This window comes from Dama dama, chromosome 24, assembly GCF_033118175.1.
Source record: "Dama dama isolate Ldn47 chromosome 24, ASM3311817v1, whole genome shotgun sequence".
NCBI lineage: Eukaryota > Metazoa > Chordata > Mammalia > Artiodactyla > Cervidae > Dama > Dama dama.
In genome coordinates, this window is record NC_083704.1 from 40,922,251 (window position 1) to 40,940,935 (window position 18,685).

General features: G+C 37.2%; 1 long non-coding RNA gene across 1 annotated transcript; it reads right to left on the reverse strand.

Annotated features, from left to right (window-relative positions):
• Positions 1-494: 494 nt before the first annotated feature.
• Positions 495-17,692, reverse strand: LOC133045784 (uncharacterized). The gene is made up of 3 exons (XR_009690353.1): positions 17,669-17,692; positions 17,082-17,151; positions 495-633 (listed from the first exon to the last, which is right to left on the reverse strand). It is a non-coding gene; the product is annotated as an uncharacterized LOC133045784 (long non-coding RNA).
• Between the last annotated feature and the right edge of the window lie 993 nt (positions 17,693-18,685).

Genomic DNA, 18,685 nt, shown 5'->3' on the forward strand with positions numbered 1-18,685 from the left:
TTTCCAAAGAGAGCCATTACTTCACCTTCAATAACCTTCAAAGACTTCATAACAGATTTTTTGGTTGTAGATATATATTTTTTGATTTGCACAAATTTTACCCAGCAGTCCCAAGGGCTGGGGTTATTGTATTCTACCACGCAGTTTATAAATTCTGTTTTACACTATCACCTTTACTTATTTAGATTCTAAAATAAGTTCTCTGTTATGTGCATAAAAGGAATGATAGAAGGAATAATGCATAGAAGGAATAATGGCTGTTGATGTTCTAGCAATTCACTTAAATAAAAATGAAGACAAAAAAATTCTTACTTATAATTTAGTTCCACAACTTGGAGATTATTTTAATTTATTTTCATTCACACTTGTCAGGAATATACAGCTAAATCCAGTGTTCAGCATCTGTCTTGTCTTTTCCTCTCTTAGAAACTGCTAAATTATAGCTACGTGGGGATCTAGCTCTAATTTAACATTATTAAGTAATTCAATGCAAAGATGGATGAACATCAACAAAAACATTGTGAAATAATGGAAAAAAATCTTCCCTTTTTGGAAATGGTATAGAATGGTTACTGCATATTTATAGATTGTAGGAGTTGTCTTGAATTCTTCTTGCCTTCGCCATCATCCTTCCTAAAAAAGATGAGAAAAGTCCATAAATATGTAACTCATCTAAAGTCAGGGTCTCTAGCAGCCCCCTTTTATCCAGTTTCATGTAAGAAAAATTAGCAGTAATGACACCTAAAGATAGTGCAGAAAAAGTTGAAATCTTTTGTGAGGTTCCTGAAAAAATGGCAGATGGAAAGCCATTTAACACTGTACAGCAAGACTTTTCCCATCTCTCTATATATTTATCTGTGACTGCCCTGAATTTCTTTTTCATGTCTCTACATTTTCCTAACATTCACCCACAAACTCACCCTGTCTGAATCTCTTTGCCTTTCCCTTCTCTGCTTATTTGTCTCTTTATGATGAATGTCTGCTTCTCCTATCTCAGTTTTCCTATCTATCCATTAGCCTTTCTAGGTGGCTCAGTGGTAAAGAATCTACCTGCTGACGCAGGATACGTGGGTTCGACCCCTGGGTCAGGAAGATCCCCCAGAGGAGGAAATGGCAACACACTCTAGTATTCCTGCCTGGAAAATCCCATGGACAGAGGAGCCTGGAGGGCTACATTCAGTGGGTTGCAAAGAGCTGAATGACTGAGCACACACACACACACACACACACACACACACATATACACACACACACACATCTGTCCATTTTAGGCAAAATCAAAGGTGAGGAGACTGCAAAATAAGTAGGGAGCCTTTCTCCTTAATAGAGTGGGTTGTAGGGTGGGGGTGGGGATGGAGGCAGATAGAACCTATACCTGTGGTTCTCATATTGGAATGTTCACGTGAACCCTGGGGTGTAAGTGTGAATGTGTTAGTCACTGAGTTGTGTCTGACTCTTTGCAGCCCCATGGACTGTAGCCCACCAGGCTCCTCTGTCCACAATTCTCCAGGCAGAATTACTGGAGTGTGTTGCCATTCCCTTCTCCAGGGGATCTTCCTGACCCAGGGATTGAACCTGGGTCTCCTGCCATTGCAGGCAGATTCTTTACCGTCTGGCTCAAACAGTAAAGAATCCTGCAGAACCCTGTCCAGAAAGCAGATTCTGATTCACTGGGTCTGAGATGGGGCCTCAGATTCTGCACTTCTAGTCAGCTCCAGGAGAGTCTGTTGCTTCTGGTTCCTGGACCACTCTCTGAATAGGAAGGCCTTAAAGAAAAGTCAAGCTAGGTACCAAGAGAGAGAAGGCCTAGGTGTAAAAAAAGTAGCTAGACTATAAGCTAGCTGGACTGTACATCCCCCAAAGACACTAATGATGTCAGCTTTACTTGCCACTGTAGCACATGGCCTGATACAGTTTACCATATTCTGTAAATGCATATGTTTTCCCTGATGATCTTCAATACAGCATGCCCTGAAGGCTCCTATTTTTTTCAGTCTTGTCTTATTTTAACAGATAAAAAGCCTGAGCAGTATCCACATTTCTTGGAGCAACTCCGTTTATTCTAGACGTTTATCCATCTTCTGGTTCATACTGAATCCCGTGGCACTGAAGTAGTTTTGTCTGACCCTTGCAGTTTTCAGAGATTCATTCTTCACTCCCAACTACACTCACATCCCACCCTTGGCCATAGCTCACTTCTGACAGGCTGGTTTGGATCTTAATCATGGCTCCCAAAGTTAGTTAATACAGCTTTATCCGTAAACTTAATCAGCAAGCTCTCCACTTTATCATTTCAGCCATTGATCAAACAACAGCCACTAAATCATAGAGGCCCCTGGCTGATTCCTGAAAACTATGCCCATTCTTGACACTGAGCCACTGATGGAAAGTACTTGTATGTTGCTTTTTAACCACTTATTTACCAGTTTCATTTTAACAGAATCACTCAGTTTTAAAAATAATTTATTTATAAGTGAATGTGAAACTTGCTTTTTGTTTTAAAAATGCAAGAAACCAATCACAACCTCATACATCTACAGGTTTTTTTAATTCAGTAAGGTCAAACTATGGATATTGATCTGCAGCTTATTTTGTTCATTTAGTATTTCTAGGCAGCAATCCTTGTCAGTATTATCCTAAGATTATAAAATGATAAAACTGAATTTTGACATTTAAATAGCCATCCTTTTAACATAAAGGCTGATAAAATTTATGTATAAGATAATTTTGACTATATACCTATCTGTAAATATATATGTAAATATTTGCTTTGCCATTTAGTCATTTGTAAATGCGTTTTACAATAATTATGTATTATCTTATATGTAAAAATAATCTGGGAGACCTAAGTAGCATACTCATGAAGAAAAAATATTGAAAGCAATTTTTTAAGATAAAACATTTAAGAAGCAATGAATAACAAGCCAGAAGCAGCACCAACCAAATGAATAACAAAATTCCTTATCTTTAAAAATAAGTGATATAGAAAACATCAATTTGTTTCTACATGATAAACTTTAGGATACCTAATTTTATAAAAGGGGAGGGGATAACAAAACCCATAAATGTAAAAACATAAATATAAAAACAACAATATGTGAAGGTGTAGCTAATTTCAGTTTTCAGTAGATGATATCTTCTCATTTTTAATGGAAATTTTGAGAAGTCAGAGTTCAGTTAATCTAAGGATTTTATTGTAGAAACAGACTCACATCATAGGAAAGGTTTTATCTGCAATCTTGATCAATGAGATTAGGTCAAGAGAAAAAAAAAATGTTTTTCTGTTGTCTAAGCCTAGTTTATGGTATTTTGTTACAGCAGGCCTATCAAAGGAACACACTGGAAAACATAGACTTTGATGTGGACCTGGATATTAATCCAATCTTTGCTCCATTACATACTAGCTTTTGACTTTTGACAAATAATATTAACATCCTCATGGTTCGTTGTTGTTGTTCAGTTGCTAGATTATGTCCGAGTCTACAACCCCATGGATTGCAGCATGCCAGGCTTAGGTCAGGGGAATTTTTCAAATCATCATTTACAGACTTTTTTTTTAATGTCTCCTTCTCAGCTTTCCTTCATTAAGTTGTGAGTAGTTAACATTTAATGCAAGATTGAGCTAGTTCAGAAAATCACTTCTGTTGTGGACATTGGTCCATTGACTGTTTTGATTGCCCGGCATCACTTAGTTTTTCTTCAGGCACTCTGATTTCCTCTGATTTCCTCCAGGCACTCTGACCCCATTGTAAACAATCTTATAACAGTACCTTTTGTGCAACCCCATTTTTTGCTGTTTTGGTGGGAAAGAAAATTAAGCTGTGCATCCTTCTTAACATGGAAGTGAGGGAGAACCTGGGAGTATCTTCAGTCAGCTTTTTTTTTTCCATTGTGGTGTGACAGAAAGTAGGAAAGAGGAGAAAGTGAAGGTAGTGATGGATTAGACATTAAAAGGTTCTTAACTTGCTAAGATGTACCCTTGGAAGGATAGGGATACACATTAGTCAGCCTCTACTTTTCTGTTTCTCTTTCCTTTCTTCTCTCTTTTCTATTTCCATTCTTCTTTTTCTCCACAAACTTATCACTATTTATTTTCTCCCACTTCCTTGTCCTCTAACTTTTATTTCCTTTTTCTTGCTAGCCTATGCTTTTTCTTCCTTTGGTACAGAAGGCATTCATCTCTGAAAATCTCTGTTATCCTATGTCTCTTTTCTGTCTAGTCATCCAACAGTGTTGGTGTTTTTAATTAAGTTTTCTCCTTTTCTTTATCCCCTCTCATATTCTTATCCTTTCATTTTATCAACATACTCAAAGGAAGAAAAAAATATCTTGACTGTGTTTTCCACAACTCAAGTCAGATGTTATCTTGTACTTTGCTGAGAAAAGAATTTCATGTTACTTGCAGTGGTTTCCCTTATCTGCCTGTCTCACTTATCACTGGCTACTCTGTTTGACTGTGAGGGATATATATGGGGCTCAAAGTGTGTTCTCTTCCCAAACGTTTGCAATAGAGGTTGGTCCCAAAGTCTCCAGCTTTCTGCAGGTAATGGTTGTTTTTCTAAGTTCTATGCATCACATTTTTATATTTTTTTCATTATTTCAAATGTATTCTAGCTGGAGCTTCACAACCCACAAAAATTTAAATATTTTTGTCAATTGTGGACAGCAGGCCAAATAGCTTCAAGCATCTTCTAGCCCCCTCAACTGTAGCCTCTGCTTCCTCTCCCTCATCCCTTTTCTATCCTCTCCCTTCTCCCCAGCACACTCTCCCATTGTATTTTACAGTAACAGTACTGTTAGAAAAACAATGCATAAAAGCATATTCTATTGAAAACTGTAAACCACTGAGCTGGTCACCAGAAGACCAGTTTCATTCATATTATGCAAACATGTATTATTTTTCAGCAGAGAAAGAGATGGTGTCAGAAAGTCTGAATCTGTACACTCTGTAGAGACAATGAGATTACACAAATGCACAGACTCCAGAAATATGATCGATGCTCTTGTGGTTTGTGTGATCTGTTTCTGTGATGAATGGCAAGCCACTCAGCAGGATCAGTAAAAGTTGAAGGAGGAAACCTCGGGTTTATATTAGACCGTGGTCCATTAAGGTCAGATGTAGGTATTTTCTTGAGCATTTTATCATGAATCTGATTATTAGTTCTGCTCATGACGACATGTTTTGACTGTCTCAGAGGAAATATTGGGGTGTATTATTATTTGATCCAATTAAATGGAAAGGAAGAAAATGCATTTTAAAAGACCTAATGCCAGAGAAAAGTTGAAGATGACTTGGTCCAACTCCTTTACTCTTCAATGTAGAAGCTGAGGTCCAGAGAAATTAGAAATCTGCTTGAGTCACACAGGCATTTCTGGACAAAACCAGGTCCAGAATCATGGTCTCTGGTCTCTGTGATTGGTGCCCTTTCCTCTTCTTTGAATTTACATTTGTAGGGACTTAAGTCCTTTTGAATAGTTGTAGCAAATTCAACAAATATATATTCATTCTTATCTTTACTCTTAAAAATGTATGATATGCATGCAAAGAATTGCACTTGTGGTTTGAATGGTTGGAATGGATATGGGAGTAGTATTGTATTTGTTTTATATTGCTAATATAACAAACAGTTGACAAAGTTAGTGTCTTAAAACTGCACAAATGTATGATCTTACAGTTCTGTAAGTTAGAAGTCTCATAATACTGGTTAATAGTTTGGATTCTAGACCCCTAAATGGCTTTGTTTGAATGACAGATGTGTTACTGGACATCTTAACTGTTCACTGACTCAGTTTTCCCTTCTGTAAAATGTGCACATCGATGGTATCTGATACTTAAAGCTACTATGAAGATTATAGGTGTTAATTCCATTAAACACAGTGGCACATTGTAAGCACAGGAGAGAGAAAGATTCATTATTATTATTATTATGATTGTCATTACTACTAAGAAAATTGGGCAACAAAATTCTTCCTAGTTAGGAGCTTACAGTTGAGATGCTAAGAAGTGTTTTACAATGAGTAGTGTTTTGCACTATGAATTACTCAGTTTTTTGGAATGGTTTCGATAATGTAATAAGATGACTGTACTTGATATACAAGAGAACAGTAGGCATTTTGAGTTGGGGAAAGGGCAGGAAAAGAAAGGCTTAAATCCAAAATGTAGAATCTGAGCACTGTTGTATCCAGTATGCAAGCCAGACAAATGTCATAAATGGAGTTACCTCGTTGGTTCACCTTTGTCGAGATCATTCAGCAAGTGTTGGTAGGCTCTGACAAGAACAGCAGGGTGGGGAGCGGATGTCTCTTCCCCCGCATGTGCATTTTTCTTTCAAGTAGTTTGTCATTACTGAGGGCAACACTTGAAAAAATTTCTGCCCAAAGTTCACAGTTCTCACAGTTCTCTTCTGTGAACCTGTGGCTAACTCTGTTCTTGTTGTTTTAAGTTCTCTAAACAATACCTTGAAGGAAAGGGTCGCTCTAAGACAGACATGGCCGTGCTCTGATGGGATTTACTAAGGTAGTTGCATTGGACCACAGACACAGCTGTGATGTAGGCCTGCCTATGGCTGAATGGCACTGTAGTAGAATTGCTAGGCTGTTAGGCCCACCAGATTCCTAGGTTCCATCTTTGTATGGCCAAGAGGTCCTGGATACTGTTTAAAATCAACTACCTGTCTTGAGTACCATTCACTTGACCAATGGAAAAACTACTTTCAACACCTGTTTTGCTCATTCATGGATCCACTATTGTGCCTTTTTAAAAAAAATTATCTATTTTTAATTGGAGGATAATTGCTTTACAATATTGTGTTGATTTCTGTCATACATCTGGCTGTTGTACATTTTTTTTTTTTTAGAATCTTTTTTTTATTATTATTATTATTTTTTTTTTTTTCCAGTGGGTTTTGTCATACATTGATATGAATCAGCCATGGATTATTTTGATGGAGTTATTTGAAATGCTTTCTGTAGAACTACTAGATTATGAGTTCCTGTTTGTCTTTTAAATGCTAACTAAACAGTCTCTACTACAAAGCCACAGTCATCAAGACAGTATGGTACTGGCACAAAGACAGAAGTATAGATCAATGGAACAAAATAGAAAGCCCAGAGATAAATCCATGCACCTATGGACACCTTATCTTTGACAAAGGAGGCAAGAATATACAGTGGAGAAAAGACAATCTCTGTGGCGCTGGGAAAACTGGTCAACCACTTGTAAAAGAATGAGACTAGAACACTTTCTAACACCATACACAAAAATAAACTCAAAATGGATTAAAGATCTAAACGTAAGACCAGAAACTATAAAACTCCTAGAGAAAAACATAAGCAAAACACTCTCTGACATAAACCACAGCAGGGTCTTCTATGACCCACGTCCCAGAATATTGGAAACAAAAGCAAAAATAAACAAATGGGACCTAATTAAAATTAAAATCTTCTGCACAACAGAGGAAACTATAAGCAAGGTGAAAAGACAGCCTTCAGAATGGGAGAAAATAATAGCAAACGAAGCAACGAACAAAGAATTAATCTCAAAAATGTACAAGCAACTCCTGCAGCTCAATTCCAGAAAAATAAAAGACCCTATCAAAAAGTGGGCCAAAGAACTAAACATACATTTCTCCAAAGAAGACATACAGATGGCTAACAAACACATGAAAATATGCTCAACATCACTCATTATCAGAGAAATGCAAATCAAAACCGCAATGAGGTACCATCTCATGCCAGTCAGAATGGCTGCTATCCAAAAGTCTACAAGCAATAAATGCTGGAGAGGGTGTGGAGAAAAGGGAACCTTCTTACACTGTTGGTGGGAATGCAAACTAGTACAACCACTATGGAGAACAGTGTGGAGATTCCTTAAAAAACTGGAAATAGAACTGCCATACTACCCAGCAATCCCACTGCTGGGCATACACACCAAGGAAACCAGATCTGAAAGAGACACGTGCACCCCAATGTTCATCGCAGCACTGTTTATAATAGCCAGGACATGGAAGCAACCTAGATGCCCATCAGCAGACGAATGGATAAGGAAGCTGTGGTACCTACACACAATGGAATATTACTCAGCCATTAAAAATAATACATTTGAATCAGTTCTAATGAGGTGGATGAAACTGGAGCCCATTATACAGAGTGAAGTAAGCCAGAAAGAAAAACACCAATACAGTATACTGATGCATATATATGGAATTTAGAAAGATGGTAACGATAACCCTGTATGCAAGACAGCAAAAGAGACACAGATGTACAGAACAGTCTTTTGGACTCTGTGGGAGAGCGTGAGGGTGGGATGATTTGGGAGAATGGCACTGAAACGAGTATATTATCATATGTGAAACAGATTGCCAGTCCATGTTCCATGCATGATACAGGGTGCTCGGGGCTAGTGCACTGGGCTGACCCAGAGGGATGGGAAGGGGAGGGAGGCAGGAGGGGGGTTCAGGATGGGGAACACATGTACACCCATGGCGGATTCATGTCAGTGTATGGCAAAACCAACACAATATTGTAAAGTAAAATAAGTAAATAAATAAAACTGGGGGGAAAAAAACCCCAACAAACAAATAACAAAAAAACGGATTGGGATTCTTCAGATTTAATCACTTGACCCCAGATTCTATATTAGATTTAATTTATCCATATGCACCTATATATTACATGACCTATTAAAAATATTTTCAAGCAAATTGCACATAAACGGCTACAGTTGGAGATTTCTGTTATGGACCCAGAAGTAGTAATATTACAAGTGGGTTTGGCTGTTTGCTACTCAGGCTCTTCCTGACATTTCAAATTCTTTGTTGTAAATAAACCTTCAGCATAAAAACCCATGCTCAGATCTCTCACAGTACTAAAATCTTCCTTTGAGTCCACCTCTCCTAGGGTTACTACCTCACTTCTTTGCTTTCCTTCATAAGCACACCATAATAATTCCAGTTCTCAATTCCCCTTTTTAACATTTTTTATGATAAAAAATATTTTTGAAACTATCAAATGTATCTTGCACATAAGAAGAGTGTATAAAATGTCTTTATAGCTAAAAGAATAAAAATCACATGCACATCACATGTACAGTCAAGAATCTCAGACGTTCTATCCTTGAATCAGAATAATCAACAATAGGTATGGTGATGGCAGGCTCAGGATTCCTGTTTCTTTAGTCACACAGATCCAATCTGTACTCACAGTCTTCTGGACAATCTAGGACAACCTCTCTCATGTGATTGGGTTTGTTGTATTCATTTATTTCTCTTCTTTTGATTTGTTTCTTATTTTTTATGGGGTTTATCCTTTGATAGCTTTTGAAGAAAGATTAGAGAGGCAGTACTATTTTTTAGGATATGTATATTTAAATATGGTCTTCCAACCCTCATATTTGACTCATAGCTTAGCTGAGTTCAGGATTTTAGGTTGAAAATGATTTTCCTTGCTCCCAGGGCTGCGTTGAAAACCTCAAAACTGTTCTGATTTCTGATCTTTTGTTTCTGACATGTTATTTTTTCATTTCTCTATGAAAAATTAGGGACTCTTATCTTTATCCATGGACAACAGACTGGTTCCAAATAGGAAAAGGAGTACATCAAGGCTGTATATTGTCACTGTGCTTATTTAACTTATATGCAGAATACATCATGAGAAACACTGGGCTGGATGAGGCACAAGCTGGAATCAAGATTGCTGGGAAAACATCAATAACCTCAGATATGCAGATGACACCACCCTTATGGCAGAAAGTGAAGAAGAACTAAAGAGCCTCTTGATGAAAGTGAAGGAGGAGAGTAAAAAAGTTGGCTTAAAGTTCAACATTCAGAAAACTAAGATCATGGCATCTGGTTCCATCACTTCATGGGAAATAGATGGGGAAACAGTAGAAACAGTGTCAGACTTTATTTTGGGGGGCTCCAAAATCGCTGCAGATGGTGACTGCAGCCATGAAATTAAAAGACGCTTACTCTTTGGGAGAAAAGTTATGACCAACCTAGACAGCATATTAAAGAGCAGAGACATTACTTTGCCAACAAAGGTTCATCTAGTCAAGGCTATGTTTTTTCCAGTATGTATGTTGTGAGATATCCAGTCATGTATGGATGTGAGAGTTGGACTGACTATAAGGAAAGCTGAGTGCTGAAGAATTGATGCTTTTGAACGATGGTGTTGGAGAAGACTCTTACGAGTCTTGGACTGCAAGGAGATCCAACCAGTCCATCCTAAAGGAAATCAGTCCTGAATATTCATTGGAAGGACTGATGTTGAAGCTGAAACTCCAGTACTTTGGCCCCCTGATGCGAAGAGCTGACTTATTTAAAAAGACCCTGATGCTGGGACAGATTGAAGGAGAGAGGAGAAGGGGACAATAGAGGATGAGATGGTTGGATAGTGTCACTGACTCAATGGACATGAGTTTGAATAAACTCCAGGAGTTGGTGATGGACAGGGAGGCCTGGCGTGCTACAGTCCATGGGGTCGCAAAGAGTCAGACACAACTGAGCGACTGAACTAAATTGAACTGATTTTTATCCTCACTGATGTTTTTATTTTCATCTGTTATTTTAGGCACTCAGTGGGTCCTTTCAATCTGGTGACTAATGTCCTTCAGGAAATACTGCATTATTTTGTAGTGATGATTTCTACTCCTCTCTTTGCGTTGTTTATCATACCCTTATTTCTTGGAAGGTACCTTTTCGAACTTTTTTTCCTAGTCTATCTTTTCCTCTTCTGTTTTCTCTCTGTTTATTTATTTAGCTTCCTTTTTGAGTGATTTCCTTAATTTTTTCTTACAATTCTTGCTTTACATAATTTTCAATTTGTTATCATGTATTTAATTTGAAGAGAATCTCATTTTGCTTATGAGAGCATTATCTTTCTTTTACTATTTGAAAGGTATTCACATTGGTAATTTTGAAGTTTATGTCTGTGTAGTGCTTGTTTCCTCCAAGTTTTTTTTTTTTTTCCCTTTGTATTGTAATAATTTCTGTCTTCCATGTTAGAGACTTTCTTCCATATGTCTGATGATGCTTGAGCATATACTCATGATTAAGAGTAGGGGGGAACTGAACTGTTGGGATGATCTGAGTACATGGGTGGGGCTTATCAACTTTGAACTCTACTTATTTTTGAATGAACTCTTAAGGTAAGTGTCTTTAGAGCCTTCTCCATGGATTTGATCAGGTTCTCCAGGGAAGTGTTTTCCCATCTCCTGGCTCAAAGAATAGGTTCTGAATCCTTGTTATTTTGGAGCCAAGTAGGAAAGGAGAGGTAGGGTATCTCTATATTCATCACTGAATATTCATGCAATCATTTATGCTCTGGAAAATCCATGGGCAGAAGAGCCTGTCGGGTTATAGATCATGGAGCCACAAAGAGTCGGACAAGACTGAGCACACACAGGAAAAGAGAGATAGTGGATCTCTGTATTCAGCACTGAATATTCACATGATCATTTAATCTGCCTTGCTTTCAGTATGTCATTCACTTTTTAGACTAATCCAGAGACTCTGTTTTACTTTCTGTAGGTAAAAAAATCCCCTAGACTTCTATGGGGTAGAAGAGGGACAGTTACGCAACAAAGTGAAATGGGAGAGGGAATTGAGGAACCTGTTTTTCAAACAATTTTCACCAAGTCCTTTTCATTTTGGTAAACTGCCCCAGCACCTAGTTTTAGAGTTACCAGCTGCTACTAATTCCTGTGTCTGCTGAGGACTTTGTGGTGCAAATTGGCTTGTGCTCAGATTTCCTCATGACTAGCTTGGATTCAGCTTTCCTGAGTCTGCTAAGCCATTTGCCACTCATCCCTCTGCTTTTAAGCTTCCAAACTTTTGTTCCTTTTGTCTTTTCTCCTGTTCCCCTCCTCCTTGTCTCATCCTTGTAGTCCTGTGTCTTTTTTGTTGTTGTTTTTGGGGTCTTACTGAACTTTTGTGAGGACGTGAAGTAGATGTGTGTTTAGTCCATTAACTTGGCCCAGACAGTCCCCATTATTCTTCAACTTGCTTTGATCTGGTTTCTGCTTCTATTGCACCAATAAAAGTGATCATATTTGGATCACTAGTGACTTCCATGTTTCCTCATTCAGCATCCATTTTGGGTACTCATTTCATTGGACCTCTCCACATCACCTGATACTATTCCTTGGAACCACCAACTTGCCTTCTGTGGTATGGCTCTTATCTGATTTTCCTCTGATGTCTTTTAATTAGCCTTACTTTCTGGTTTCTCTACCTCCGAACCACACTCTACGTCATAATGTTCTTTGGTTCCTTGTGTCTTGTATTTATTCTCTCACCCTAGGTTAGCAGTCTGTTGTCCATCACAGCATCAAGAAAAGTCCTGTATATTGGTTATGCCCCACATTTCATCTCCATTATTAATCTCTCCTCTGAGTTTTCAGTCTTATATATCCAATTATTCATTTTCCTTATCACATGTTCCATTTTTCATTATGTAGTAATTTACATATTTAATTATATCTTTATTTTCTTCCTAGACTCTGAAGCCTATTAAGGAAGAAACTGTATCAGTGTGCTTACTATTATTTATCTAGTATTGCATCTGTCACATAGAAGGGGCTCAATAATGCATGTTGAGTTAATTAGATATAAATATCTATGAATATGATTTTTGCCTCATATTTTCTATTCTCCAGCATACTATACTCTTTATCTAGGACTGAGCTATGGACTTTTCAGACTGTTAAAAACTTGTATGGATCACTGCCCTTGTTTTCTTTTATTTTCTGTATGTGCCCTTATCAAGCCTTAGAGAAAAGATTCAACTACTTGGGAACATACATTTAAAATCAGACATCTTAGGAGAAGGTGGTGAATAATATGAGGAGAATTGAGTTAAATTTCTTTCTTTAAAATACCTATTTAATTTGTAAAAAATAAACCCCAAATTATCAGCATTTAACTTCTTGCCAAAATTAACAACAACAAAAAAACATGAGTTCCCTGCCACCCGCCCCCACCCCGCCGCCACCCCTGCTCAATTTTCATAGTCTTCCATTAGGGAAAAAAGTACGATGAGATTTTCAGGCACTTAATCTTGGGTTTTCACTTAGTTCTGGAGTCTCCATTAACTCCTGATATCTTTATTTGTTGAGATAATACTTTGGGGATCCAGGTAGAGTAGAATTGAGAAACAGGGGATTTCCACCAGCCTCCTGGCTAGAAGTTTCCCCTTTAGTTTTTCACATTGCCTAAGGATGGTAAGCCAAAGATTACTGAAAAGAAAACAGTGTTTTGCCAGGTAATGTGATATGGAAAGCCAGGGTTGGCTGTTCAGGGAATTGCACCTCCCACGCTGTTGAAACAGGCTTGCTTTATCATGTGTTGAAACCACATTTTAGATATTCTACTCTGCTTCTGTGTCTCTGATGGCTGAGCCTGTCTCTCAACTGATTTCAACTGGGCCTAGGTTAAAATCCAGTTTAGTTCAAAGAGCATTTGCACTGTGTACTACGTATCCATGGCCTGTGAAATCACCCCTTGGGAGTCTTTTTTTTTTTTTAATTATTTTAAAATGTACAATTAGCTTGATAATGGTTGATACAGTTCAGTCATTAAAGTATTCTAAGACATTGTTTTTTTCACAAACATTTTGAAGGGCTGCTACCCAACAGATGCTGTCTTAGGTACTGTAGACATTGTAGCAAACAAGTCTAAAAGTTGGACAAAGATAGAAAATAAAAAACACATATATTGAAAACCCAAGTACTTTTCAATAAAAGAAAACAAATAGTGTGGTGTGATTTTCTAATGCCTTGGAGTGGGTGTATGTGTTTGGGTTCCTTAGATCAAGGTGGTCATGGAAGACCTCTTTGAGGAGGTACTTTCAAGCTGAAATTTAGACAATAACAAGAGCTCAGTCATTTAACGACCTGGAAAAGAGCATTTTGTGTCAGGAAAATAGGGTCAAAAATCTATGTCATCAGAGATCTGGGTGGTAGAATTAAAAGACCAACTTGGCTGACTGCAGTGAGCAAAGTGGGATAGTGTTTGGTGATGAGTGCTTTGGAGAAAGACTGAAGTTGGAGTAAGAATTCCGAGTAAACCTCTGCTGGTGGTGCAGGCCTGGAGGAGGGAACAACAGTTTCTGTGGGAAAGGTGTGAAGCCCAACCAAGTCCTTCAGCTGGAACCACTGGACAAAGGATTTAAAATTAATTGAATGAGTATCTTATAGGTTCTAGTAAAACAGAGGATTACACACAGTATCAGGTGATAAACTTCAGCAGAGAGATGGAAATAACAGAAAATGGTCAAACAGAAATGCTATACATGAAAAACAGAGATTAAAAAAAATGTCACTCAGTGTGAGAAGCTTATAAGTAGACTTAATCTAGCTGAGAAAAGAATCAGTGGAACTAAAAGTAGGCCAGTAGAAATTGCTCAGTCTGAAATACAAATGGAAAAAATAATTTTTGGAAAAGAGATCTGAGCATTCAAGACCTGTGGAACAATATCAGATGATTCGACACCCATGTGATTAGAATCCTAGAAAAAAAGAGATAAAGAATAAGACAGAAGCAATGTTTGAAAAACTGGCTGAGAATTTTCCAAGATTAATGGAAGATTCCAAGCTACAGATCTGAGAAGCTTGGAGACTACTACAGATTTAAAACAAAAACAAAACCAAATCCAGAAACCTGGACACCATATACTCAAACTTCTGAAAAACAAAGATAAAACCAGTATGAGAAAAAGGGACATTACATAAACAAGAACAAAGCTGAAAATGACAGGAAACACTTTTTCCAAACTCTTTAAACCAGAAGACAGGAGAGTGACATTTTTAAAGCATGGCAAAAAAGGCAATGCAGATTTCTATACCCCCCCCAAAAATCTTTCAAAAATGAAAGGGAAGTAGAGGCTTTTTCAGATCAATAAAAACTGAGAGATTCATTACTGTCAGATCTTTTCTATTAAAAATGTTAAAGGAACTTCTTCAGGCAGAATAATATAATACAACAAAAACTTGGATCTATATGAAGAAGTGAGGAACACTGGAAATGGCATTGATGAAAGTAGATATAAAATTCATGCTTTTCATTTTTCAGTTTGCTCTAAAAGATAACTTACTTTTCTAAGTATTAATATTTGTCTAAAGCAAGTAGTAGTGTATTTACAACATATGTAAGTAAAATGTATAAAATAACTACAAAAGTAGAGGACAGAAAAAGCAAGACTACTGTTTTGTTTCTTATACATCATGCAAAAGAGTATAATATTATTTGAAAGTAGATTTATTAAAGATATATGTTGTAAATTCTAGAGCAGCCACTAACAGTTATACTAAAAGAGGCCTAGCTCTTCAATAAAAAATAAATTAGTTAATTAAATAAAAATACATTGTAATCACAAAAAATAAAAGATGCATAAAAACATTTCAGCTTTAATTTCTAATACGGTAAGTATGAATAGGTATAACCCAGCTTTTTGCATTTTTTGCTAATTTTTAGGAGTGTAAAAGAATACAGAAACCAAAAAGTTTTACAGTTGATGTAACACCTTAAAGACCTTGGAAGAAATGTCTTTTTTTTTTTTCCTAAGTGTGATTTGAAGCTCTTTGAAATTTTTTTAAATTAATTTATTTTTAATTGGAGAAAGCTGCTTTACAATATTGTGTTGGTTTCTGCCATGTATCAACATGGATCAGTCATAGGTATATGTATGTCCCCTCCCTCTTGAACCTCTCTTCTACCTCTCATCCGATGCCACCCCTCTCGGTTGTCACAGAGCACTAGGTTTGAGCTCCCTCTGTCATACAGAAAATTTCCACTGGCTATCTAATTTTACGTATGGTAATGTATATGTTTCGATGCTAATCTCTGAATTTGTCCCACCCTTTCCTTCCCTGCCCCATGTCTACAAGTACTTTCTCTATGTCTGTGTTTCCATTGCTGCCCTGCAGATAGGTTCTTGAGTACCATCTTTCTAGATTCCATATATATGCATTAATATACAATATTTGTTTTTCTCTTTCTGACATTTCACTCTGTATAATAGGCTCTAGATTCATCTACCTTATTAGAACTGAATCACATGTGTTCATTTTTATGGTTGAATAATATTTCATTGTGTATATGTACCACAGTCGCTTTGTCCATTCATTTTTTGATGGACATCTAGGTTGCTTCCATGTCCTAGCTATTGTAAATAGTGCTGTGATGAACTTTGGGGTGGGGTACATGTGATTTTTTTCGGTTATGGTTTTCTCAGGGTGTATATATGCCCAGTAGTGGGATTGCTGGGTCATATGGTAGTTTTATTCCTAGTTTGTTTTTTTTAAAGGAATCTCCATACCTTTGAAAGTTTTAAATAAAGGCATAGGATTACCAACCAGATTTACATCATTAACCATCATTAACAGACATAGAGAAAAGAATAGAGGTAAAGACCACTCAGGAGTCATCCAGGCTACCTGGACTGGTGACTTAGCCAAAAGTGGTGGCAATGGAGAGGAGTGGATGGATTGGACTGATCTCATAAGATGCACTTAGAAGTTTGAGTTGAGAGAAAAGATTAATCAAGGATAACTTCTAGATTTTCAATCAACTTTATTGATTAAATGTTACCATTTTAAAGTGTTCAACTGGATGCGTGTAGACAGATGTATACACCTGTGAACCAACCACATATAGGAATATTGAATATTTCTACCAATCCTGAAGAATTCCTTCTGCCTCTTCCTAGGACTCAGATTTTTTACTTTAGCAACTAAAAGAATAATGGTGATATTAGGTTCAATGAGGGAGAAATATGTTTGAAATGGAGGAGAGGCGAGAATGAATACTTCTGGCACTAGATTAATAGACTTTTTTTTTTTTTTTTGGCAACACCATGCAGAACTTCCCTGACCAGGGATCAAGCCTGTGTCCCCTGCAGTAGAACCTTGGAGTCTTAACCACTGGGCCATCAGGGAAATCCTAATAGATTATTTTTAGTGATCATGTTTAATATCCTCCAAAAAGACATCCATATCATTGCCTTTTAATCTTCTCCAACTGGGGAAGAGCCTTCCAGTTCTACCCTGGAATGATATTCTGCAATTCCATTTATCGTACACTTACCATGTTGCTGGATTGTAATTGCTTGTGTATCCCCAAATACAGCAAGCTCTTAGGTGCTCCAACTGCTCTCCTGCACAAAGTTTGACAGATAATGAGCATGCAGTAAATGCTGGACATTTAAATAAGTGCATGTGGACTATTCTCAGTTTACTGGGATTTCCTATCATTATTAAGATGGCATTCTTTATACCTGACTGGAATACAAAACATTTACCACCATCCTCCAGCTGCAATGTCAGTTGTAAGATACTATTTCATTGGTTAATATACCTCTTTTTGATGGGATTCTGGCATTTTTGAGTAGCAGACAGCATCTGTAAGCTGGCTGGTTGGGATGGAAAAGCCTTTTAGGATTAGAGCAGAGCAGTGATAACTGCTCAACAAAAGACTTCAGCCTTTTGAGCTCTGAGTGTTGACACAGGAAGCCCAGACAGCCTCCAACATATGCTCCATCCACATTTTCTTTAGTGTGGTGCTGCCTTCTGGAACAGCAATGATGAAGACTTAGAGGGGGCATCTCATTTTAAACATTGAGTTATAACATACATATAATAAAGTACACAACGGATTTTTATATGTATATTCACCTTGGGAACCATCAGCCGAAGTGAAGAAACAGAACCCAGAATCTAACAATAAAGGGAGGAAAAGTGAGTGGTCACTCATCATGCAAGAGATTGAAATGTAGCACATAACACATCAAACTGTATTTTCATTTCCATGTGTAATGTATGGAAAGCAACTTAAATGCTATCTTGCCTGCCATGTGAAGCAGTATATTATTTGAAGGCAGACTGAGGAATTAAACATGTATATTGTGAACCTGTGGGCAAACACTGGACATGCTTTTCAAGAGGTTTAAAAGTTTAGGCGATATGTGATTGTTGCTATGTAATCATGATTTTTCTTGTGGTTTTTTTTTTTTTTTTTTTGCATCAGGATGTATTCACAACTTAAAAAAAAATCTTTTTAACTTTCTCCTCTGAACTCTTATTTTATTGATATTTTCATTTACCGTATGATTAGCTTCATCAGAGAGCTGAGAGAAAAACTTCTGCACAGATTAGGTTGAATAATTGAAATGTTTGAATTAGTGGGAGCTGACTGAAAAGGTTGTGCAGATAATAATAAAGAGTTATTTTCTGTATGTCTTGTCCTAGTCAGATGTACCACATAAAACTGGGGACAGTGTCTGGGCTGAGCAGACCACACTAGCGCATTTGAGCGCCTTATGGATTCACTCACTGATTTGAAGTGTGTCAACACTCAGAAAATGGAAACAAGAGATACGAAAATCATGTCTGTCTGTGTTTCATTTAAAGTCAGATTTACGGGAAGAATTTGAAAGGCATAACCCATTTCTCCAGGAGGATGCTGGATAAGAGATTGACATGCATTACATAACAAATGTTCTTCCAGTAATAACAGTACTTGCATTTATAAGCAGCTTTTAAATGTTCAGTGGGTTTTTACACATATTATCTCATTTAAGATCATTTTATATGCCTCCTAAAATGCACTTAAATGCTGGATTTCAAACATAGATGAAATTTGCAGTGGATTTTGAAGTAGTCATAAACAGCTGCGGAAGTACCCCCAAGAAC